Here is a 24,948-nt window from a genome sequence, read left to right on the forward strand (position 1 = left end):
TATTTAGCAAATAGAATCTGCTGTATGCTTTGTTTTATTTTTTCCTCCAAGCAAATAACCATATATATACACTGATTACTTTGCTTTAGATTCTATGAACTATATTTTTAAACAATTTTAAAATTTGTATGTTGCAATAGAAGTGGGGAGATCACTTAAATTCTTTAAATAAGCTTGCTCACTTTAAGCTCACATTTATCATTTTGCAAAACAATGCAAAATGATGTGTCTGGGATAACTTAAGTAACATACCTTCACTATCCAAGAGTATTTGCTTTCTCTTCAAAGTTCTTTTCTTTTTTTCTTTAACATAAATCAGCATAGCATCTTTTTAGAGTGGGAAGAAAGTAAAAGAGTTATATCAGTTTCATATAGAATACTGAAATCTCTTTTGCACAGTTTGTGACAATAGTGTGTTGTGCTCAGTTAGCAGTTTTCAGCCTGAAGAATTCTAAATAATAAGAATTCTAGAGCATGTGGCAAAACAGGCCCAGCTGTGCAGGTCTCGTGCCACTGACTTTACAAGGAGCACCACATAATTGGCTGGGATTCAGTCTTAAGACAGGGGATAGCAGCTCTTTAGCTATGTAAAACAAGAAATCATGGAGAGTTCTCTGTCATTTGAGAATATCATTCTGTTGAACTGTAGTTGCAAAGTGAGTAAAATTATTAGAAGAGAGTTGCATGGAAGTTTGGGCAAGATGGAAAAACTAACATGTTTTTATGTGTAAGCATCACAGAACTTTAAAGCTTGCAAGTTTTTTAACTTTTAACTTCTTTCAGAAGAGGCATGTTCATACAACAGAACACTCTAATACTGTGCTGGGACAATTGTTGAATGTCTCACACAAGAGACCACAGACTACTGATTTTGTTTAAACTATAGACTACTACCTTTGTTTATTGTAGATGTGACCCATTCATACCTAACCCTGCCTCACACTCAATACAAATTTCCATAGACCCAATATTGGATGGGGAAGAGGGGCCAACGAGAAGTGATTTTTAAAACAATTAGGTCATGTAATCTGTAGGCAACAGAAGGAAACTGATCATGTCTCTAGTGATAAACACGTTCTTTTCCTCATGAATTCAGGGGAAATTTCACTAAGGCAGACCCAAGGCTTTACCTGTTCCATTGCTGTTCCCATCTATGCATATAAATGGAATTCAACTTTTCTGGAATCCCTGGTTTGGGGAAGCTCAGGCTGTTTAGTCGTAGCAAATGAACTATTTTTATTTTGTATTTATTTGTGTGCTGTATTTGACACTTTGTATTGAGTATTCAGAGCTCCTGCAACAGGTAAATCTGTATTGCACTCTCTGCAGTGCATGTAAACATGTGCAAGATAATTTTAATTGTTCTTAGCAGGTATTACTGCTAACAACATAGCCAGAGTAGCATGGTGTTCTGTACGAGCAAACTTCCTGAGTATTTCTTCTTCAAGAAGATTTTGGAGCATGCACTGGGTTCCATTCTGCCTCAACTTAACTGCTAGAGATAGTTCAAAGCTAACATGGGGATGCCTGTGTGAATGTTGAATTTGACATGAGTACATTGCTTCTAAAAGCTGTGAGGTGTGCTTTTCCAATTCTCTTTTCTACCCTGTTCTCTCTTTGTTTTTCTGTCTGTGATTCTTTCATATCCTGTCTAGAGCTTTCAACTTCCAAGTATTTGTTCTTTCTTGTCTGGACAATGGCCTATAAGTTGTTTTAGACTAGAATATATATTGCCTCATTTTGGGGGGGATGTTTGGTTTTGGGGGGGGGGGGTTGGTTTTCTGTTTTTTCTTTTTTTATCACTGTTAGCTATGAAGGTTTCACTTCTTTGCCTAGGGACAAGAAGTGATTTAATAGTACATTTCACTGTAAGAGACTGAAACTTAAAGATAATGTATTTGCATGACAAACATAGTTGATGTAAAATAGTCTTGCTCTGACTGTACATTACATAGCCTATTCTGTGTTTAACTGAGCTGCTCAGGATGGGTCACGTAGTCTCACAGTAAAATGCAGCATCCTGTAGTAAGTATATGTGAAGGTGTGAATGTCGTGGAAGCCAAATCTCAAAAGAGGAAACAAGGAAGAAGCATCTACTATCTAAATACCAAGCGTTGACAAGCCAAGGTTCAGCAATTGGACCACCAAAATGGCCAGTGGAAATGCCTTTACCTGATCGCAGTCTGAGAAAATTTTCTGTAAGGCTGAAACACAGAAAGCAGAACACAGAGAAAGTCATAACAAAGGAAGGAATTTCATATTTTAAGATATACCTAAATTTCTACCTTTCTTTAGCTAAATATCTGAATATATGTCAGAAGAGTGATGTTTGAAATGCAACACTTTTGTTTTCCTTTGATATTTTTCTATAAATAAAAACTGAGATACTTGCTCATCAGGGAAAACATCACTTTCTGTAATTTACTGTATTGCATATTAGTTAGCTCAGGAAAGTTCCTGGCCTACATCCTTAGGTCCAAGTATGCTTAAAACATAGGACAGACAATGAAAAGCAGCCTGGTTTTCAGCAGTACTCTCAGGCTGTTGATACTGAGCCTTTATTCAGTAAAGCTGAAGATGTAAACCTGGAAGAAATTGCACTGTGGCTGTTGCCTCACAGCAAGCACTCTACACCTCAAAAGATAAGATTGTGAAAGGATAATATATTCAGCTCTTACTTATCTGATGTAAATTTGCCTCAGCTTAGGGAAGCCCAAGTCACTTTTTTGCCACTTTTTATGCTACATTAGGAATTTTTTGGAAAGGAACTGAGAACTAAAGTAAAAAATACCATTATGACATCCTTTGCAGATGTGTTCTTACAGGGAGAAAAACAGATCTAATACAGGTTACCCCTCCTCAAAAAATACAGAATAAGATGAGCAGGGAACAAATCACCTTTCAAAGAGACATTATATTAAATGGGAGTCTTCAAGCTGGAAAATAAAAAAATGGGAGAGTTTATCTGTATGTGGATGGTATGGTGAGGGCAGATCTGCAGAAAACAACTGTTGACTCTCAAAATACAGGAGCCAAAGCATGTCAGAAGAAATCCTCAGGCAGCAGGTGCATAAGGAAGTATTACTTCCACATTACACATAATTGAGTAGTGGAACTTGCTGCCGTACAACGTTGTGGAAGCCAAAAGCATGGTAAGTTCATGGAGGGTTAAGTAAGTTCACAGAAGATAGCTCTGTTGGTCCTATGAAGCATCACAGTACAGATACAGCTCCCAGCTGAAGAAGGAAAGGAAGGTTTTTCAATACTTATTGCTGGAAAGTGAGAGGTATTCTAGGGGAGAATTCCACACGTGCCATGTTTCCTTTGTTCTTCACCCTAAACGCTCCCTACAGACACTGTCAGGGACAAGATAACAAAATAAATGGACTTTTGATCTGATCTCATATGGCAGTTCTTATGACTAATTATCACATAATATAACCATTCTTTTTTCTTGTAAATCCTCTCTTTCAGACTGTGTATGTTGATTCTACAGCAATAGAAATTAGTACAGTACAAATGAAGCAGTCAGCATGCATAATAAGCCAAGAGCTAAGACTGTCAGGCCTTTCCATTTAGTATGGCTTTGCTTTTTCAATATTGTGGGCACACCCAGTTGACTTAAGTGTAAACATGCACCTGTTTATTTATTCCACAACAGCCAGGGAAAATGAATAACTGCATAAATTACAGATGCATGAGTACATTTAAGGATGAGTGATTGATAGAATTAATGGGCATGTACAGGAATGAGACAATATCAATGTGTAAGTATGGGGGTGGAAAATGAAAATAGAGAGGTGACACAAATACAGGCCTAGACCTGTAATTTCAAATACCTGCTGTTCAACTAAGCACCAGGACTTTTCTCAAAAGACAAATTTGTAGGTATCTTGCAAAGCGCCAGCTAACGCACTGGGACTACTCCCACCACGAACAAAATTACTCCCACATGTAAATATGCCAGTATTAGGTATCAAACTTTAATTAGTAAAACACACACATGCAGAGGATACATAATGAAATCTTTGTTCACTGACAGAGTACCCAGCTACATAGGAAATTCCCAAGAACAGCGTTATAAAGAAAACGTATTGCATGTGTACATGTCAGGGGATTCAGATTACTTTTACAAGCAGTCCATTGGACCAGTTTACAAATGGATATGCCATCCCTGTGCAGACTTTGTCTTCTATATCTAGATTGACTATCTTAATAAAAGATAGGCTCTAATTTAATCAAAATTACTGGGCCAAGTGCAAAAATTCCTGAGTGAAATTCCACAGGATATGTTACACAGATCAGACTCAAGAGTTTCCAGACAGTGGTTCCACTGGCTCTGATATCTTGGAGTGTAGACTGAAGTACTTTGGGAGTTTCCTAAAATGTTCTTAGTATCAGTAAAACTTCAACTAGTCAACTTTATTAATAAATCTAGCCATGAAATCATTTAGCGAGAGTAATTCGAAAACTCATGAAAAATGCTCATGACAGATGCAGCATAAATGTAACAATTAATTTAAAAAAATCTAAGTTGCATTACCTTAGGATGTAGAGACGGAGGTTGAGCCCTAGTCAAACACAACCTCCTGCAATGACTTCTTCTGTTTTTACCCTCTGAATAATCTATTAACTGAACGACTCAAAGTGTATAAAGTTGTAAGAATCTTGCAGAAAGACAGACTTTGTCCTGACACAAGGTAAAAAAAGACAAATGAAATAGCATACAAGAAGCATAAACAGCTGCAAGCATTGTTGCAGCAGCATTTTTTAAAATCTGTTCTAAATCTGAATTGTTCTTAATTCGAGTGATTAAAATGTAACAGTTACCTTAAAAGAGCTGTAGAACTGATCCAAATCTAGTTTTTTATATGGCCTTTATCTCTGCTGTGTCTGAGTAGCTCAGAAGTCCCAGTAGCAATTGCTTCAGAGTGTCCAGACTGGAATCAACCTACAGAGCAAGCAAAGGAAAGCATCAGTGGAATAACGTCTAATCACTTTTTAAAGGGAAAGGACCTTGAAAAGAGTAACAACAGCATGACTTCAATCCAGTTTTTCAGAAAAAAAAAAAAAGAAAGAAAATAAAAAAGGCTGATCAACACTCACGGGAATATCATAAATGTAAGGATTTCTGAAGCATTAGGCTTTCTTAACTTTTTATTTTAGCAGAGGAAGCTAACAGCCTGCCTCCTAAAAACACAAGAGAGATTTTTCTGATGCAGGGTTGATACCCTTTTTTTCTGCAGGATGAAATGAGGATATCCATGAGATATACCCTGGTTTGGAAAGATTTGGGGTCTTTTTGTCTTCCTACACACAATAGATGATACCTACAAACCACCTGAATTTTTCATTTAAATTTCTCTCTGCTGCTCGTCTTTCTGAGCCTCTCACCTGTTAAATACTAGCTACATATTGCAATTATATTTCTGAGCCGATATATTACGTCTATAACTTTAACATTCCTGTCTTTAGCTCTTATTATGCTAAGATGCTTTCAGGATACTGTGAGGACACAAAACAACCTCACCATTGTGCCAGTATGGCTCAGAGAAAACAAAATTCTCTCTGATTCAGAAAACTGTCAGATTAACAGCAATGCCAACTGAACTACTGCTTTAGGGAAAGCTAGTCAGAACAACAGCCACAGAAAAATGAGTGCTCCGATGACCTGTATAGTCGGTAAAGGAATATTCAGCTGTCCCTCTCTCCCCTAGGTGACGGGTAACCAGAAAAGGAGAAAACACTCTGTTCTGCTCTCAGCTCCTGCTGCCGTATTGCATTGCTTATGTTCTGGCTAGAAGGAAGACTCTGAAGCAGTCAAACCCACATTTCTTTTACACTGGACCTCAGGGGTTGCTTATCTCCTTCTGACACATTTTAAGGTGGGGGACAGAAAAGAGAGATGATTTAATGAAACAGCATATCTGTATGGATTTATTTTTCAGAAGATTTCCTTATGCAAAGTGATATCCTAAAATTTTGCCTGACTTGTCATGATTCTTCTTTTTTTAATATCCCATGTATACAAGGTGCCAATTTTTCCCTTTTTAATTTTTCTGGTGATATTTTTACATAACTTAGACAGCAGAATGTAGGGCAGAATGCTATCATATTAGAGAGGGAGAGCTAATCATACATTTCCAGGGCAAAATCATTTTAATCAGAAAATTTAAGCTGAGAATTAGTGGTCAATCTGCAAGATGCTTTTTAAATGTGTGTCTACACATGTAAGAAAACTTCACCATGAAGAAATGCATTGTGAAAACATACCCTAACTCAAGGAGATCTATGCATAAATGAGGTTTTGACTGTTCCTCTATGTAACTGCTCAGCAGCACTTGGATTATACTTTTTACTTTGTGTTCAACATTTTTGGCTTGCCCATTCCAGAGTGATTAATACTTACCTGGGCACTTTCTCATGGCACAGAGAACTGACAGAGTGAAATTATACCTCAGCAGTTCTTCAAATACATAAAAATTAATTAACACGTTAACTCTAAGCAAGAGCCTGCAGCAGCATACATAGCCAAAAGGGACTATCCGGAGAGCACTTAATATTGCCTTTCATGGCTTATAGTCACCAAAACACCTCTCCAGTGGCAGAGTGATTATCTACATGGGACCGGGTCCTCAAGCCCTCTCTCAAAGACAGACTGTAATTTTAGAGCCTGAACCACGAAGGCACATGCATGTGAAATGCAGCTGCAGTGATACAGGGGCTGAGCAGAGAGATGTGTGTTTTATAGTTACATTCCTTTGTTTTGTGGAGAAGTTACAGCCCTTATGCACCCAGCTACTCCTGGGTAACTTTTATCACCAACTAATCCTCTCTGTCCCTCTCCTGGCTGCTTGTTCATGCTGGGGAGTATCAGTCAGACGAGCATATTCTCCCTTCCTCAGATCAGATCAAGGATCCTTTTCTGAGCAAGGATAATGAGGGAGGTGTTCCACCTCCTCCGGGCTAACAATTTATCTGATTTTACTTACTCTCTATGTAAGAAGGCTCTAATTGAAAATCACAGGCTGAGTAAAAGCGGAATGAGGGTCTTGAAGGAAGAAACATGGAAACTATAATCAAGTGCTTATAATTCTGAAGACTTTACAAGTTTTTATTTAATGAAGTCATTTTCTTTAATGAGATGATTTATTTGACTTAGCTCTCTCTATTCTGCTACTGTATAGAATATTCTGCAAGTGATACACCTTGCAAAGGGAGTGTTTACTGTGCACGTGCAGTATGTTTTGTTTGAAGGGCTGCATCCAGAGAGGCAGACAACCAGTTTGCCTTCCCATGGGTCTAATAATCTTAGGCAGGTGATGCCCTCTGTAAAAATGGGGAGATGGAGCCTTCCCTGAGAAAACCTGAGCAGGGGGCAGTGTTGGGGGTGCTGTATAGGCACAAGCTGAGACACCCGGCAGGAGCGAGGTACTGATTGTGGCAAGAAGTCAACCTTCAGAGGAGACTAGAAGCGAGAGAGAAGAAATATTCTTCTAGGAACCTAAGTGGAACTGGATGAAGCTTGTTCAGTGCAAGAGGCCAAAGGCTGCTAGACTGGGAAGCAAGACTGATAAGGAAGACTGCAAGGTACAGTGAGAGAAGGGAGTTCATTCCTCTACTTTTATTTTATGCATCTCCCTCTACAGATCTGAGATTCTACTACTTAAGAAGTTTTCTTGCATTTAGTAATTTACATTCCAAGAAAACCTTGCTTGAGAGATGGAAGCAGAGTGCTGAGTGAGCACTGAGTGCAAGGAGCACTCAGCCTAAGGAAGTGTTGAACAGTGTCACCCCAAGGCTCTGCTCAGCCAAGGCTCGCATCACACGCTTATTTGAGGGTTTTGGGACTCAATTTCAAGGTCACTGTGTGTGCACAGGCAAGCAATTATGCTGTACCAAAAGGCTTGTTCTGCAGTAAGTTGTAAAAATACTCTCCAGTCCCTTACTAACTGAAAAAATACTTTTCCCAAGTTAGAAGCTGAAAGAAAAAATGAGTCAGTGTATTTATCCTATGGAGAACCAACTTGCCTGATAATTGTTTGGCCCATTTGCCAAGCATGGAAAGATAATACTATGTAAAAGATAAACCTTCCTTAAACTAAGGCTAACTTCTCATTAGACAGTATAAACCTCTCTCCTCTTTATTCTCTAATCTAGTGTCCTATCATAGAAGTTTTTATAGCTGTGAGAGCATGAGCTGCTCTCACTGATTTCCTCTGACAAAGCTAAACAGACCGACTGCTGTTTCTAAGAAACTTCTGTAGTTACATGGCCTGACCCTACCTGGCTGTATATCTAAGCTCAGATCGCTTTTGCTAAAGCTAACATCAGTCTTCTTCAAACACTCTATGAATAGCTGCTGAAAGGAGAGTGTTAGCCAGACCTTTTCTCTTCCCATCTTCTGAATGGGCAGCAGGTTTCTCCAACCTACTGGATTATAAAGAAGCTAATTTTACCACTAGTAAGAAGTACCAGACTCTCCTAAATAGTTTTACTTTCCTGGTTTTGGCAACATAGAGTATTAGACTTACAAACGCTTCAAGAAAACCCTCCTTCTCTCCCTCCCTTCCCCTCACTCAGGCATTTGGTATTTTTCTCTGATCTTGCCCTTCAGCAGCCAGTGATCCCAAGCAGTTACCTGAGTTGCTTACAGGAAAAAAAGGGTGATTCTGTTTGTTGGACTAGTTCCAGTTTCTTTAAAGGAACCTGAGACTTCACCACTGCCTCCCTGAATTTCCTCTGCTTTTTGGAGAGCAAATGCCACGCTTCTCCCTCACCTGACTGCAGTACACTCTCCATCAGCATGTAGTTCCACTCCCATAGTTTGCTCATTGCATCAAGTTTAACAAGCCTTCAGCTGGTAAATGCCAATCATCGGCCAAAAAGGGATACAAAGGCCGCACTGCCTTTGGATAGCTACACCGTGTTTCAGCCTGACTCCTGAGACATTTAATTTTCCCGAGATTAATGACCTTTTATCCCAGACTATAAGCTAAACAGGACTGCTCTGCCTTATAAAAATATGGATTTAATTTACAGTGTAAAACTGTTATCTTTGGAGAAGAGTGTAACATGCAGAACAATTTTACTCATCCTGTCCTTAGCCCAAGACAGAAGAAAGCAACTTGTTCTGCTTTATAGGGCACTCACATAATGGAGGCACATGTCAATCTTTCATCGTGCAGCATTCCTTGAGGGCAGCGCATGTATAAAGTGGTAATGGGATTAAAAGATATGGCTCAATCTCTGTAGCTAAGAATATGAGCTTCGCACTCATGTTGAGTGGTCAACAAACCATTGATGGGGGAAGCAGGAACAGACACTACTAATGAAAGCCAGGATTTTTAGAAGAGATGTGGACCAGGTCAAGAAGAAACGATTTTTCAAAGATTATCCAAATCCCATGTAGAAGCCCTGTGTAAAGCCTATGACATTTAGATTCACACAAAGGCTTAGTGTTCAGGTCTCTATACTATGTCAGGCCAGTCTATCAGTGAATAGGCATTCTCTGAAGTGTTAGCACCTAATATTTTTTAAAAAACTAGCCAAGTACATGCTTTGGTCTCAGTTTTGCACCAGCTACCTTCCTGTATGGTACAGAAGAAAACCTGTCTCCCAAACTCTTGACTTTCTTCTTCTTAACCCAAAAAAACCCTTCCTCTCACCAAGCTTAAGATCAAAGAGCTTTTCAACGCTTTTAAAGAAATAAATTAATTTTTGCCACTCATTTCTAATACCCTGTTTCCCTTTAATTCCAAGATAGTTCTTTTTTATGAATGCTAGGAGATTATAATTTTAATTATAATAGCAGAGTTAGTGAATAGACAGACAACTAGACAGAAATACTTCAAAAAGTCTCCATTAAAAGACTAGAAGGTTGCAAAGGTATGCAAAGCCAGGGTATAGTGAGTGCAATGTTGAAGTTAAGGTTGCACAGATAATCTTAACTTCCTCTCTTTTGTGTAATATATATGATTTAGGGCAGTTGCTCTTCTGGGCATGCTGCAAAAGACATCTGCTCAATAAGGTTTTTGGAGAGCACTGGGAATATACTTCCTGGAATGATGAAGGACTGGAACAGAGCTTTTGTAACTGGCTGGTGATGTTCCTGTTAGAAATCATTATTTTTGCTGCTGGGATCTTATATTATTATTAGCTATGTGTTAGATGCCTAGAGCCTTGTCAAGGCAGTATTTTCCTTAACTATTATTTAAATTTAAATGAATAAATATTCGACAATTCTTCCCAGGCAAGTCATTCTGACTCTGTTTCTCAGTTTCTTCCTATGCCAAAGATACTGATCCATTCAGGACCTTTTCATCTGTAAATCTCTGAATAATCGAAAGATTTATTTATGGAGAAGGAAGATATCAGACTTGCTTTTGTTTGCATGCTGGGGTGGAGAAACAGGTCTGTTGGTGGAAGTAATTCCTTACATCTTCACAAAGGGCCACAGAGACTCGTGGCTTAACATCACTTGTGTGATGTTCAATCCAGGTTCATAGGCAAAGGAATAGAAGTCTAATTGAAAGCCGCCCTGCCTGCAATGGTGTGGAACACGTGTGGAGCACCCGATGGCATGCTGTGGCACCCTATTGTGCAGCAGCAACATGGATCTAGAGCTCCTAAGAAATCCCGGAGCTGTGAAGGGCTTATCAGACCTCTTCTGGGGTGACCCACTCCTGATTTTCTCTTCCACGAGCAATGCAGCCCTCCAGTGGACTCATTTGTGCCACCCCCAATCTCATACGTGATGCGTTTTATGGAAACACAAATGCAGCTCAGAGAGGAGAGCACATAGGACGCACTCCTTTCCCTGCTCGCACCCTGCACAGCTGTATAACCACTTTGCTGGAGCTATGCATGTATTAGCCAGGGAGAACTGCAGTATGTATTTTAAGCTCAGCCTCCCTGAAGCTGCTGGAAAGACTCCAGTTGACTTCGGTGGGCTTTGGATCAGGACTTGGCTGTTCAAAGAAACTTCTTTAATTCTCTAGGCATACAGCCCTGTCCTGGGCTGCATGCAGCACTCACCAAGGTCTTCAGGAGCTGTCTGACCTTTGCTGCAGACAGCTAAAATGTGCCCTGCAAAGCAGCACCCACACATTTCCCTTGGGCATCAGCAGGTTTTGCTATGTAGCAATACATCTGTGCAGACCCCTTCTGTATAAGCTGTGCCACAAAAGTGTAATCTGCCCCTTAGTTTACTAATCCCTGCTCCTGACACATGGTTTCACAAAGGAAAAATGACAAAGCAATTTAAGAGTGATTTTAAAGCTTCTTGCCCCTGGTGGGAACTTAACATTGCTTCCCTCTTTAGCATTCCCATTTCCAACTCTTGGATGAGCAGCAGGAACTCCTTTTCTTCTTCAGAAGTAGGTACCTGTCAAAGTAGGGGAAGAGAGGATATGTGTTGTGACACTATCCTACTGTTTGTATGATCTATAGTTCCTAAGTTTAGCATTGCTGGAAGCACTATGCCAGTTTTGAATGCTTTTTTCTCTGTGTGTGGTTACATTAATAACCACATGTTTTGATAGATCTGCAAGTAAAACCCTGGCTTAGTAATAGTCTCTGTGGGCCCAATTCTGCCCTCAGATACACAACGGCAGCTCCCTTGGGCAGAAGAGCTATAGAAACTGATTGTACTGCTGCTTTGCTACTTTCAACTGACAAATTTTTAGTAAAGAAGTTGCTCACACTATCTTCATGGGTGAAATTCCATGGCTTGAAAACAAAGATATCTAACTACGGGATCTGAGTGGTCCTTTCTGACCTTAAAAACTCCATATAAATGGATGTACAATTGGAAACACAATGTTTTTTTATGGATTAACATTATCTTCTCTTTTCAGAGATCCCTTTGGTATATTTTGAAAAGACTTTGAGGATCACTAGTAATTATATCTGGATTTGCAATTAAAGACTATATAGCCAATATTTTAAGTAACGGACAAGGCATGAGTAAGACAAATATATAATTATGTTATAGTTAAATATGTAGTTCATGATACACAAAAATGACCCATAAATATAAAAGTTTAGAAGCATGTATAAGCTTAATATAAAAGCTCTACCTTTGTGTAAAATCAGTAGGACATAAAAGTTTACGATCAGTGTCTGTTCTTTTATCACTACGGTGTTAGCAAGGGCATGGTTTTAAGCCAACATATCCATACGACCCCTATCAAAAAAAGCTGGCCACAGAGAAAATCTATGACGATGTTCACCTGCTTTTATTATTTTATGTCATGAAATAAAACAATCAATTAACAATCTCAATTACCATCTCTGTAAGCAAAATACGAGAACATATGGTTGTGTGCATTTCTTAGCCCTCACTAAGGGCAAAGCTGGGCCCTACTGTCATGTCATGACAATAGTTTGAATTACAGGCACTGCAATGGCATTTTTTCACTGTCCTCTGATGTGGAGAGAGAGGTGACAGGACTTGACAAGTTCCTGGATGAGAATAAAAAAGGATGGGGTGACAGCAAAAAATAAACCCAAGTTGGGAAGCCTGAGTGACCTAGAAGGTGTCGGTAAAGATAAAGAAAGAAAGAATGAAGATGGTTCTAAAAGAAAATGACAAGACTCTCCTTTTCGAGTATGTTCAATTTTAAAAGCGGTAGCATATATCGAAGAGAGCTCTTGAAGGAGATGGGCTAGTGGAAATCCTAAGTAGAAATTTCTTTCCACTGCCACCTTCTTTCAGTATTTTCATTACCACTTTATGGCACACTGACAAACCAGGACCTGAGCTGTGTGGGTCTAGGACAGAACAGGATGGAAGCTGGGATTATTGGTTTGCTTATTTACTACACAGCTGGTCAACTCCAGAGTAGCCATGGAAAGTGTTTCTACTGGATCTGTGATCACTAGAGTGACCGTTAGGCTGTCCTAGGTACTGGGCACGCTCAGTCCTGAACTGTGGACCACAATTTGGACATCATGTTTTGAATGTGAATGATTCAGTGACGAAGAAAAGGCCAGCTACTGTAGTAATTAATTTCATGGTTCCATAAAATAAAGCATACTCAGAGAGGCAGCCCTTTTTAAAGGATGTGGGTGCTCTGAAAACACAGTAATTGTTTTCCATGAGTACACTCGCATTTTGATTTTGCTTATTCTATAGAGGAGAATGTGGTTGTGCAGCTGGACTTTTTACTTTTACCAGAACACTATTTTGCATCTTGATTTTTCCCACAGAAAAGCTGGTGTGTTGCCAGGTTTTGTTGCCCCCTCCCTTTGGCTCCCGTTGCAGCAGCAGAAAGCCACCTCTTCTTCTCAAGCAGCAGGGACAGCTGAAACTGAGCTTCACAGGCAGGCTGCCTCACCCTCCCGGACCAGCAATTTATGCTGCGGCATTGGTGTCCAAACAACTAGGCAAGCAGTTCTTATTGACGTCTGCATCCAAAATTATCCCACTTTCAGTTGCTTCAGCACAGACATCACACCTGAAATACTGCCTGCTCCAGGACGGCCTTCCTCTTGGAGAGAAGGTCTCTGATTTCCCAAGGCATCTACTGAGAACGCACTGCTTTGGGGGTGCTCCTCTTTCCCTCCCTGCCCGAATGAGTACTATCTGAACGGGTGACTGCAGCTGTTGAGGAGCATGAGAACAAGTGCCTAGAAATGTAAACACCAGCACCACGCTGTGCCTGTGCCGGTGACCCTTTGGGAACCGCCTATGTTAGGAAATTATTCTTTCTAGACTCCCCTTACAGTCAAGACTTCCCTGAAGATGATCCTTAAATGCTTTCATGGAGGATTTTGTCTCCCTCCAGTGACTATGGAGTGCCTACAGGAAATAGCCTCCTAATTTCAGTATTTAAAGTTAGGTGGTTTAAGTGATCTCCATACATTACAAAACCAGAATAAACCCATGATCATTTCAGCTGACTTCTTGTGTGTTGTGGGCCATAGATTCTCCCATGAACCCCTGCACTGAGCTTAATACCATACTAAAATAATTCTAGACAGGACAGCAAGAAAGAGATAGAGAGCTCTTCCGTTCCCTTGGCCATTTTTACAGATGGATAATCTCTGTCTGTTAAAAACATGTACCTATTTTTAACACATACAGCCTTTCATCCATTTGTATTGACTTTTTTCTTAATGCAACGAAGACCCCTTAAGTACCTTTTTCCCTCTAAAGCTACTTATGTCATGTCATCAAGGCTTCTTTTTTTTTTTTTTTTTTTTGGTAGGCAGTTTGTGTCTCTGTCACTTAGACTGTTGTTTTCCCCAGCATTCAAATAATTTTCAGGCATGCTCTCTAGTTTCTCAGCTTGCATTTCAAAAGTTGGACATGAGAATATGAGACCATATCCAGATTCTGATACATCATTCTTGAGTTCTGCGGAAAGGTAAAATGGTCTTTCTGTATGTATTGACTAACTCCTTATCACCCATCTGAGAACAGAATAGTCTTTTTTCACCACAGTCTCAAACTGAGAATTAGCGTGGGGTGCTTGTACCTTTCGAAACCCTACAGGGTTATTGCTTTCCAAAATAACTACCATTCTGTAAGAGAGATGTACAATATTTGTCCCTAGATGCATGACTTTGCATTTGGCTTGCATATATTAGACATCTTTTGACTGACTCAGGTTAGCTACAAATCCAGATTACACCGCATAACTGCCCTATAGCCATCATTATTTCCCTCTTGTCCAAAGCTTGTATCATCAGCAAATATTATCAATAGTGATTTTATATTTACTTTCAGAGAGTTAATAAAATATTGAATAGAATAGAGTCATCTCAAGAAATGATCCATGGGAATCCTGTTAGAAACACATTTATTTGATAGCTCTTCTGCTGACACCTATTTTTTGAGGTCTACCAGTTAGCCAGTTCCTAATCCATAATAATGTGTACTTTATTGGTATCCTGGTAGTCTTTAGTCAGAATGTCACGCATTGCTAAATCAAACAACACTTCACAGAACTGTGCAGTTACTCTTATCAGTCAGCCCAGTTATCTCATAAAAACTAATGTCACATTTGTTTGATTAAAATCATTTTCCATAAAACTATGTGAATTGGCACTAATTGCACTGCCATCCTTCAATTTGCTATTGATTAATCATATATCAGTTTCTTCATTATGCTGCCTCCGATTGATGTTAAATTCGTTATCTAATTTGTCCTGAGTAATGTTACATTCTAAAAAAAAAATTAGGACTACACAGAAAGAAACAAACTATCATGAAAACTTCAGAACTACTCTTGGTAGTTTATTTAGTACAAAGAAGGTTGTTACTGGAAGGCTGTTACGGTATGCCTTTTGAGAAAGTAAAATTAAATCTGGCTCACAAAAATTCAAGATCTTGGTGAAAAATAGTCCTAAATAGCTTCAATCACACTCTACATATACTTTCAGAAAAATAATTTTTCCAGAAAGAACACTGAACTTTCTGATGGCCACTGTTCTGTTATTTGTAGTTAGTGTCTTCCTTGTCCTGAGACTGAGAAGACCTGAAAGATCCTGTATAAGCTCAGACAGGTTTCACAGCAAGGCATCAATTTTTGGTCACAGACAGTACGATGCTGTCTTAGAAAATTACTCATTTAAAAATATATCATGTGTGGGATTTTTTTGTATATTTGTTGACATGGGAGACCATAAATATGGTCCCAAAAGCATAGCACACAAGCAAAACTATTCAAAATTGGCTGAGTATGTAGTTCAATAAATAACTAATGAAATGTGTCAACAGTTCAGATTTTGTGCAAGGCGAGAGAGTAAGCAAAAGACAGAGGGGGAAAAAAAAGGAACAAATTACCCTTTTCTAAGGGTACTTGCACAGCAGGACCATTGAAAGGATTTTCTTCAGTCTACAGAAATCAATGATAAAACAAAGACAGATAACAGACGATGTACTGGCTGAAGTATACATCTCCAAAGTTGTTTTTGCCAGACATGAAATTTTGGATTTTGAAAGAATTAGTACAAAAAGCACAAGATTTTTCTAGAGAAGGCTTTAGATAGGGCATCCATTAACTTTGACTGCATTTTGTGTCTGTTATGCAAATTACTGTCTAAATTTGTTGTTTAGTAAACCTACAGAGAATCTTGACTCCACTTTCATGACTGCTGCAATTCCTAGGTGAAGGAACTGCAACATTCATCAATAAATCAGCTGAAAAGATGAAGAAGTGGAACATGCCACTATTTTCCATCAACTCTAGGACATATTAGGGAAGTGATATATTTTCCCTTTTACAGTGTGCATGACTTCAACTAACATTCAGGAAGCACATTCTTCCTTGAGAAAACAACGGCATCAGTGGACTTCAAGGAACAGTAAATAGTTTTTAGTGTCCAGCAGACATACTGAATTTGACAAGTTCTTCAGAAAAGACCTTGGAGTGTCTTCAATGACTTCACCAAAGTGTGGCAATTTCAGCACTTAGTACCTATCCTTCCTATGCTTCCCTTTATAAAGAAGCAAGGGTATGCAGAGCGAAGTTGTATGAAGTGGGTTTTACCTCCTCCGTCTATCCCTGATCTCATGATCAGAAGCCAAGATCTGATTGTTCATCCTCACTTAGTAACATGAATGTAAAAGATGGCAGGAAAACAAGACCTGGCTCAGTGCTGTTTCTATTAATCCGATCCACACAATTCAGTAAGCTTTTTTGTCATGTTACTGACATATCACTAAAGAAATTTGTCTTTTTTTTTTTTGCATTTGCAACTAATAGGGAGCAGAGTTTTTCACTTACATTGCGGAAAAAAATAAGGTTACTTATAGTGTACATTAAGGAAATTAATTATGTACTTCATGCTGCTAAAGGTGCTGCTAATATCTTACCAATAACTTGTGTAATTTACTTAGCTGGTAGTTTTTTTCTATGATGACTGCTTTACCCTTACTTCCTGAGAATAAAAATTGGGTTAGCTATGGAAAAAGAAGATCAGCTCATGAGAGTGGGTGGGGCCAGGGAGAAATAGTGAATAAAGGTCCTTGGAGCCAGAAGAAGCCAGAGCGTAGGGTCCTCAGAGACAGGATTTAGAAAGGAGGCAGGCCACCAGATTCAAGGCAGCGGCAGAGCCGGCACGGTAGCACAGAGGTCACAGGCCCTTTAAGGAGAAACCTGACAGTTACCCAAGGCAGATGCGGCACAGTGGACAAGACAAATGTAGACTTAATTAGTGGGGATGGACAAAGGTGAGGAGGGAGGTTCACTGAAGAAACACGATACTTCACATAGAAGGACAGACTGGTGAACAAAGGACAAACGCTTGTAATTTATTTGGGAAACGAAGTCTGTGTCACCTCTTCCTTTGAGACAAGCTGTGGGCAATAGGAAAGAAAACCCGTGCTGAATGCCAAATAAACATGTTATAATAACCTAGCAGTAGCAAATGTGAGAATCAATGTTTGGACAATTTCACGGGGCGGGGGGGTTGTTGTTGCTGTTTTTAATGCCTACAATATGGTGGGAAATAGTAAAAAGCTGCCTTTATCACAAGTGCAATATGCCAAGAGAAAAAACGCTTTATAAGGGAATGTCAACAGTTAGTCTTAATCTAAAAACCTGACCATCGAGTACCATCTGAGAAGAACTGAAAATTTTAAAGGATGTCAGAAAGAAAGAGGGGCCAATAAACACCACTTCCTTCTTTTGGCAGTTGTATGAAGAGGATTTGCAAACAAACCAAGATTTCATATCACAAGTTGTTTGTAACAAACTGATTAGTAATTGTTAGGTATTAGGCAAAAGCGTGTGATACACACTCAGTTGGATGATTTATTTTTGTCGCCGAATAGAATAAATGCCCACAGCTCACTCAGTCTGCTGCTCCATCACATCTCCCCTTAGCTGCCTTCGCTGTTGGAAGCCTCCGCAATGCCAGGGGCAGACGGGGCCTGACAGTCGGCCCCTGCTGTCTGGTCCCGCCAGCGCTGCTGAAGCACAGGTCTAGGCAAGGAAGACCGCTGCCCTGTTGCCAATGGTAAAACTATTCAATGCAGAAACTAAGGATACTTCAGGGATGCCTAAATAGCTCTGCTCTTCACACTGGACTCGTGTTAAAATATGCAGGTCTATAGACAGAATGTGTGGCAGAGAACAGTGCCTATCTGTAGATGAGAGTTTCTCTCTTTTACTAAATAAATAACAAAATAAAACTACTTAACTCAGTACTGTCTTCCAGTACTGCTGCCTATTACCACAGCATATGAATTTCTTCTTAGCAAAAAATTGTTAATAATAACAAAATTCCTTTTTGAACATCTGGCTCTTCTCCATTTGTGAGCAAAAACTGCAAGTAGAATTTTATATTTTAGTTGCTGTTGTTTATTTAACTGCATTATTTTCGTCCAATTTTAAAGGTTGAGTTGATTTTGGGGGCAGCAAAGGAGGCTTTTAGGTGATTGAAAAGGTTGTCAGTTTTGTTGTGAAAAATGCTTTTAAAAGAGGAAAGCTGTATTTTCTGAAGACAGGTGCTTGTTTCAGTTAATCTCTTCTGGAAATTTGATGGATATTATTTTATCTGGTGCAGCAATAAAAGTAACATTTAGAAGAATACTCTACTGATACTCAATGAAGTGATTATATGCCAATTTCTGGCTTAGCAAATATTTGTAACTCTGAACTGTATCAGATATCAGGGACTAAAAGAGGCAACGTAATTTTCTTACTTGTAGTTTTGTTAAAAATACCTTCCTTCCTACACTGAAGTTAATTCCACCAGAAAAAGTATTCATCCATTCGTAGCTGAAATAAGGTGCTATGAGTCAATCTCTTGGATAGACCCTCACTTTACTGTTGGACGTCATCCTCAGAGATAAACTGCTGCTTTCATCCACTTTATAAAATCATAAATACACAATCCAAATTTCTAAATGTATGCCTAATACATTTTTAAATCTCATAAAGTGAGACAAAGTGCACATATTAACTTTGAAATCATTACCATCTGGTCTGTTCTCATCTCTAGCGAGTGTTCTGGATTGTACTTTAAGGATTACGGATCCTATCCCACTTCTCGGGAATGTAGCTGAAGTCTTGTAATGGGTTTTGCCCCAAAGCAAGAGGCCTTACTGCATTAAGAAACACTGATCTTACAAGGTCACCTCTAGGTGAGAAAGTGAAGCTCTTCGGATGCCAATACTCCATGAGGAAGAGTCATAGCATTATATCTGTAAATGGTGGCGAAGCTTAATACACTATGGCTTTACATTTTAATCCTAAAATAAAAAATACATAATCACAGTATTGTTCAACATTTGTAAAAGTAAAATAGTCCAAAACATAGAGGTTTAATGAAACAAATGCAATGAAAAAGAATCATAAACTTATCATTGGTATTTCAGTTTTTCACACCTGTAACATACTAATTTATCTGGTTACAGTAACATTGTTACGTGTTGCAGTGACTCAAGCTGAGAAACAGAATGTCTAAATTGCAGCCTATAGTTAATTTTATGAGGAGATTACAAATACCTGGAAAACTTCAGGATCCTCAAACCTAGCTGTGTGAAGTGGGCAGAGGGATAGCTCCAAGCCCTACGCCATTCAAATATAGACACATTATAGCATTATAACATTTACCCCTAGTGTTCTGGACACAACAGGAAAAACAATTTGCTACAAGTTACTTCCAGCCATTTTGATCTTACTTTTTCAAAAGCCTGTAACACAGACAGTGGACTTTTAATGCTGTTTTAAGAATTTTCTATTTTGTAATTGGCAAAATTATACAATAGACCCTTTGACATGGTTCAATAGAAGTAACTGAACATCTGAACCGTTGTATTTAACAATTGCTAAAAATGAAATCACAAAGAAAGACTATTGCACACATGTCCATGGAGGAAGAGCAGTTTAATCCAGAAAATAGTGTTGATTAAAGCAAAAGTAAGATGCTTTGGTTTTCAAGAATTTAGAGCTTTCTTTTTATTTTACTTGACTTCTGCATTTCAGTTGCTAAATACCAGAGAAAATGGTTTTCATATCTACAGGTTTTGAGGAAAAGTCATTTTTTTCTGAAAATCTAGACAAAACAAAAAAAATAAATATTTTATGAAAAAAATCCATCTTTTGGAAAGAGTAATCACAAGCAAAGAGGAACGGTGCTGTGGGATGCAGGGGCCTGGCAGCAGAAACAAGATCCCTGAATCTTAGTCATAACTGTAATGAAGAACAGCTTTGAAATAGTCAGCTGACATTTGAAATTGCTGCTGCTGCTGCTTTCTGCTAATATCCCAAACTAGTGTTTTACTCTCAGTAGCAGAGTGACTCTGGGGCCCGTTACATTTTGTGTAGCTAATCTCAGTTCATTAGTGATTATTCATCTCGGTTCAATAGTAATTTCCCTTCCCTTCGGGGATTAATTTTCTTTCTGCTTTCCGAGCGAAGCAGGGGGAGGTGACCAACGACGAAAGCCGTGGCCGAGGGAAACCCACCCGGGAAGTTGCGGACGTGCCACAATTACGGGTTGTGGTCTATGTACGTGTAACGTATGGAGGGCTGAACCTCTCTGCGTGGGGAGGATTGGGTCCGGGGGTAAAATAGCAAATCTTCCTTGTGAGCAATCTCCTGGCATTTGTTTTCCAAAAATGGCTCTGTCCTACCAGTAATGGCTGAAAAACTGGGTAGAGTTGGCGGGGGGGCTTTTAAGTTAAGGCTACAGTAAAGCCTTGTGGTGGGAAGTAGTCTACGGTGCTACTGAATTTGTGGGATTACAGACCCGACTAGATTTAACTGACCTTTTGAATTTTTAGTAGTTACCTGCACAGCTGCCCGGTCAAGTGATTCAACTCCTCTCCAGAGCTTCGCCTTGCTCAGTTGCGGTATGCGATCGTGAGGGCTACGCTCAGCTGCCTGCTTCACCTCACGCTTCCGCACAGCTCCAGCCACCCACACCACGCCGCTGGAGCAGACGCCGGCCCGGCGCAGCGCGGCCTGAGGGACAGCCGGGCCCGCGGCCGGCGCTGCCACCGCCATTTCCGCGCTACCACCGCCATCTCCGAGTCCCCCCCGCCCCGCTTTCTGCCGCCGCGGCGCGAAGTCCTGCTCCGGCAGCAGTCCCCGGGGGCGGCGGCAGCACAAGTCCCGTTCTTGCTTTTACACTTCTCTAGGGTTTTCTGAACTTTCTGGCAACTCTTAAAAAAACCAAACGTTTTAGATTGGGGTTTAACTTTTTCCGCAGAATATGAATTTTGCCTGATGCCTTTCAGCTTTGTTGCTTTCGCGTTTCCTTTTTTCCCCGCTGCCTTTTCTGATATTTATCTACTCCCTGTATTTCTTTCCTTCCTACATAGCTCCGACACTTAAAACAGTGAGGGGAAAAAGGCGTATAAATCCAGCGACAAATCTGGGCTGACTGTACAAACTTTCCTATTTAGAAAGGGCTCGCAACTAGGCTTAGCTTTACACGAACTACTAATTTTGACTCCTTCCCGCAGCCGGCTGACACTTAACTTTCTAAAGCAATGTGAATAAAGGGGGGGGGGGGGGGTCTGCTTTATTTATGTGTTCAAAGAACCACCGCTCCTAGCTAGTTCCTCTTTGGAGTGATTTAACGGTCCTTTCCCGGTTTCGACAGGGCGCCCTGAGTGCTGCTGCGCACCTCCCCGGTCCCGAGGGAGGCACGTACCGCGGCGCGACCGCAGCCTCGCCTCAGCGCGGCCCGGCCGTTGGTGAGCGGGGCGCGCGGGCTGGAGGCGGGGCGGAAGGCAGAGGGCTGCCCCGCCCTCCTCAACGGCCGCGCCCGGCCCCCGCCTGGCGCCGGCGCTGCCCCGCGCCGGGCTCCGCGCCTCGCTCTCTGCGCGCCGCCGCGGGCAGGTCCCGTGGCGGCGGGCGGCGGCTCCTCGCGGCGCCGCCAGGGGGCAGCAGCGCCCCGCGCGCCGCGCCGCGGCGGCTCCCCCCCGCCCCACGCGCCCAATGCCTCGCTCAAATTAGCGCGGCGGTAATTAATGCCGCGGCCCGTCGCCGGGCGGGCTCGGCCCGCGCCACGCGCACCCGCCCCATCCCCCCCCGCCGGGTGGGAGGTGCGCGCCTCGGGGGCCGGGGCAAGGTACGGCGCCGCGGCTCCCCAACGGCTCCTCAGGGCCGTTAACGGCTCCTCGGGGAAGCGCGGCGAGCCCGGCCCCGTCCCGGCCGCCGCCCGCGGCCGGTGACCAGCGGGCCGGAGCGGCCGTGCGAGGGCCCCGATCGTGCGGCGCGGTGTGGGGGCCGGCGGCGGCCCCGAGCCCCGCGGCCTGGCAGCGGGTTTCTCCGCCCGGCGCTGCCCGTGTGCCCGAAAGTTGCGGTGGGAGGAGGCTGCCGGCGGGAGGGGCGCCGCGCGGAGCCGCCGCCGGCCCGGAGCCGCCGTGCCCCCACGGGAGCCGGGCCGGCGGCGGAGCCGAGCGGGGCAGCGCCCGGCCGAGCCCCGAGGGGGGCCGGGGCTCCTGCCGGGTGTCCCGGGCTCTCACCAGGAGGCCCCGGCGCGCCCGGACCCCCCGGCGCTGCGACTGCGACCCCGGTGCGCAGGGAGCCGGGCGTGCTGCGTCTGTCCTGCCCGTCTCAGCAGCCAGGTACGGGTCCGCTTTTGCCTGCCGTCTACGGGGAGATGGGGCTGATTTGTCCGACAGGTTTGTTTCTTTGTCTTTTTTTTTCCTGTTTAATAAGAGTGTAGATAGCTTTTCGATTCTCCAAGAGTCGTCTGGTGCGAGACGTTTACTGGAATTGAAGAGGGTGGTTGCCATAAAGCGAAAATCCCTGCGTGAGCAGATAATTATTTAACCCTGCCCCAAAAGAAGGGAGGTATCTAGACGGGTCAGACATCGGTCTGATCACGGGGACTTTAAAAACGGGGCAGAAGCACTCTTACATCAGACTTAAAAAGCAGGATTAACCTAACTGGGAAAAGTGCTGATACTCGGTTTCGGTCACGTTATCCACTTCACTTTGCTGAAGTTTCCTAAGTGAAGGCTGACTTTGTGATACCCCCACCTCAGCCTCGGAGGCAGGCCCGCAGAAAGGCGCAGGTGTAGGCGGTGTGACACGCGTGGGCGGAGGTGCCCGTGCCGCGGGCAGCTCTGCTGCAGGGGCTGCTCCGCTCCGGGAGGTCCGTCCCGCAGCCCCAGCACCTCCGAGGGCAGGGCAGGCGGGGAAGGAGCTGGGCGCTCCCCTGTACAGGTGTCTGCTCTGGATGGCGCTGTCTCCTGGTTTACCTCACAGGCTCTTACCAAGCGAAACAAAAGATTTTACCCCCCTGGAGGTAATGTACCTGCTTTCCAGCAGTGTATTCCGTGCTCTTTCCCATCACAGTTGCTTGGGAACCTGTGTACGAGGAAAAAGGGCCTTTCCTTGTGCCAGGAGGAAATAAGCACGTTCTCCTGGCTTACTTCTGATACAGTGCATCCCCAGAGGAGCTCACGGGCAGGATGCATGGGTTTCCTTAGCAGGAACTTCTGCAAGGAAGTGCCTGGAGTCCTTCCTCAGTGCAGCCTTACGTTTTATAATCCAGGCGCTCAGTTGTTATTATATATTCTCACATTTGTATAATAGCAGCCATGTTTAATAATCTATAATCATAGAGATATTCTGTATTACATGCTATATGGGTATCTATAGATCTACAGACATATACAAAATTCCTATAGTGTCATGTAACACTTAAATGTGGGATTGCAGGCTTGGTCCCACAAATTGCTGATTACATCCTCCAGGTGGCTCACCGCCCTTAGGTTCAAGTTCAATACACCTGAAAGCTTTAATCAGTTTTTTAGTTGTAATTTTTTTCCCCTCTCGTGTTTAATACGCCTAGTTGGGGTTTTTTTAGGGAGGAAAAAAGCATGCAGGAAAATAGCCGACTATCTTTTCAAAAGTACTCACGTTGTTTCTGCGCCACTTGGGAAAAAGTATGTCCTTTAAATGTGTCTGGAAAGCACAATCATCCCCTTACTCTCCCCCCCCCCCCCAAAAAAAAAACCCTCAATTAAGTCAATTCATATAATTGTTCACTTTACTTCTATAAGAATAACGATCTTAGCTAAAGTAAGACAGTGATGAAGGTCGTCAAAGAATCGTTTGATTCTTCTCACGTTTTCGATTGGAAGGAATCGATTGATGCCTTTTTATTTGGAAAACTCACGTTCATTTTTTAGGCCAGTCAAACTCACTACTTTTCGTATTTTCTGTATGAATGAAGAAGAAGATAACATAATGTCCTTTCTGATGTGGAGATATCGCATGATTCAGTACACATACCAGAGTCCTGGCTTTCAGGTGTGCCTCGAAGAGATACACCAATGAAATCCAAATTGCTTGTGTGTAAACAAAAGCAATTTAAGGGCCCTTCTTGTTATCACTGAAACCAAAAGGATTTTGTATCTGACTTCAGTAGGAACAGAATTTTACCTGATTTTGCACAGTTCGAAGAGTCAAACACATACAGCCAAGCACTGTTAACAATTTCTTGTTTTGTTACTTAAATACATGTTTATAATAACATCACATTCCAACTTCCAAAGAACACACCAAACTTTCTATCCTGGGTTTTGAGACTGTACTCAGTTCTTCCCCAGGAAAAGCGTCCTTTGAATTAATGGAAGTTTTGCATGAATGTCTTCGATTATTCAAATAATTAAGGCAAAATTAATACTTTTTATACTTATCATGCACTTCAATCGTTTTAGTCTTGTGAAGAGAAGGGCGAAGTGTGTCTTTTTAAAAACTGAATTCTCCGGTGATTTCAATGGAGAGTCTTACACACATCGCTCCTGTGGTGTAGCACGTACTGCCAGAGCACTGTGATTTTGGCTTTGGTACTTTCACTGCTTGGCCAGATTATTTTTAAAGAGTGGCCTACTTTCTGCTCACAAATGCAGGTGTACTATTTGCGAGGAGAGTTTTGAGGAGAGAAAGTCATTAGAGAAAAGACAGGAATAGAATTAAATCATTACACATCGCCAGAATAATTAAGCAGGATTTTTATCCCCAT

General features: G+C 41.7%; 1 long non-coding RNA gene across 1 annotated transcript; it reads right to left on the bottom strand.

Annotated features, from left to right (window-relative positions):
* Positions 1-239: 239 nt before the first annotated feature.
* On the bottom strand, positions 240-20,835 carry LOC112991944 (uncharacterized). Its single transcript, XR_003261379.2, has 5 exons — positions 20,751-20,835; positions 4,831-4,951; positions 4,544-4,690; positions 2,173-2,204; positions 240-327 (listed from the first exon to the last, which is right to left on the bottom strand). It is a non-coding gene; the product is annotated as an uncharacterized LOC112991944 (long non-coding RNA).
* Between the last annotated feature and the right edge of the window lie 4,113 nt (positions 20,836-24,948).

Source organism: Dromaius novaehollandiae, chromosome W, assembly GCF_036370855.1.
Source record: "Dromaius novaehollandiae isolate bDroNov1 chromosome W, bDroNov1.hap1, whole genome shotgun sequence".
Taxonomy (NCBI): domain Eukaryota; kingdom Metazoa; phylum Chordata; class Aves; order Casuariiformes; family Dromaiidae; genus Dromaius; species Dromaius novaehollandiae.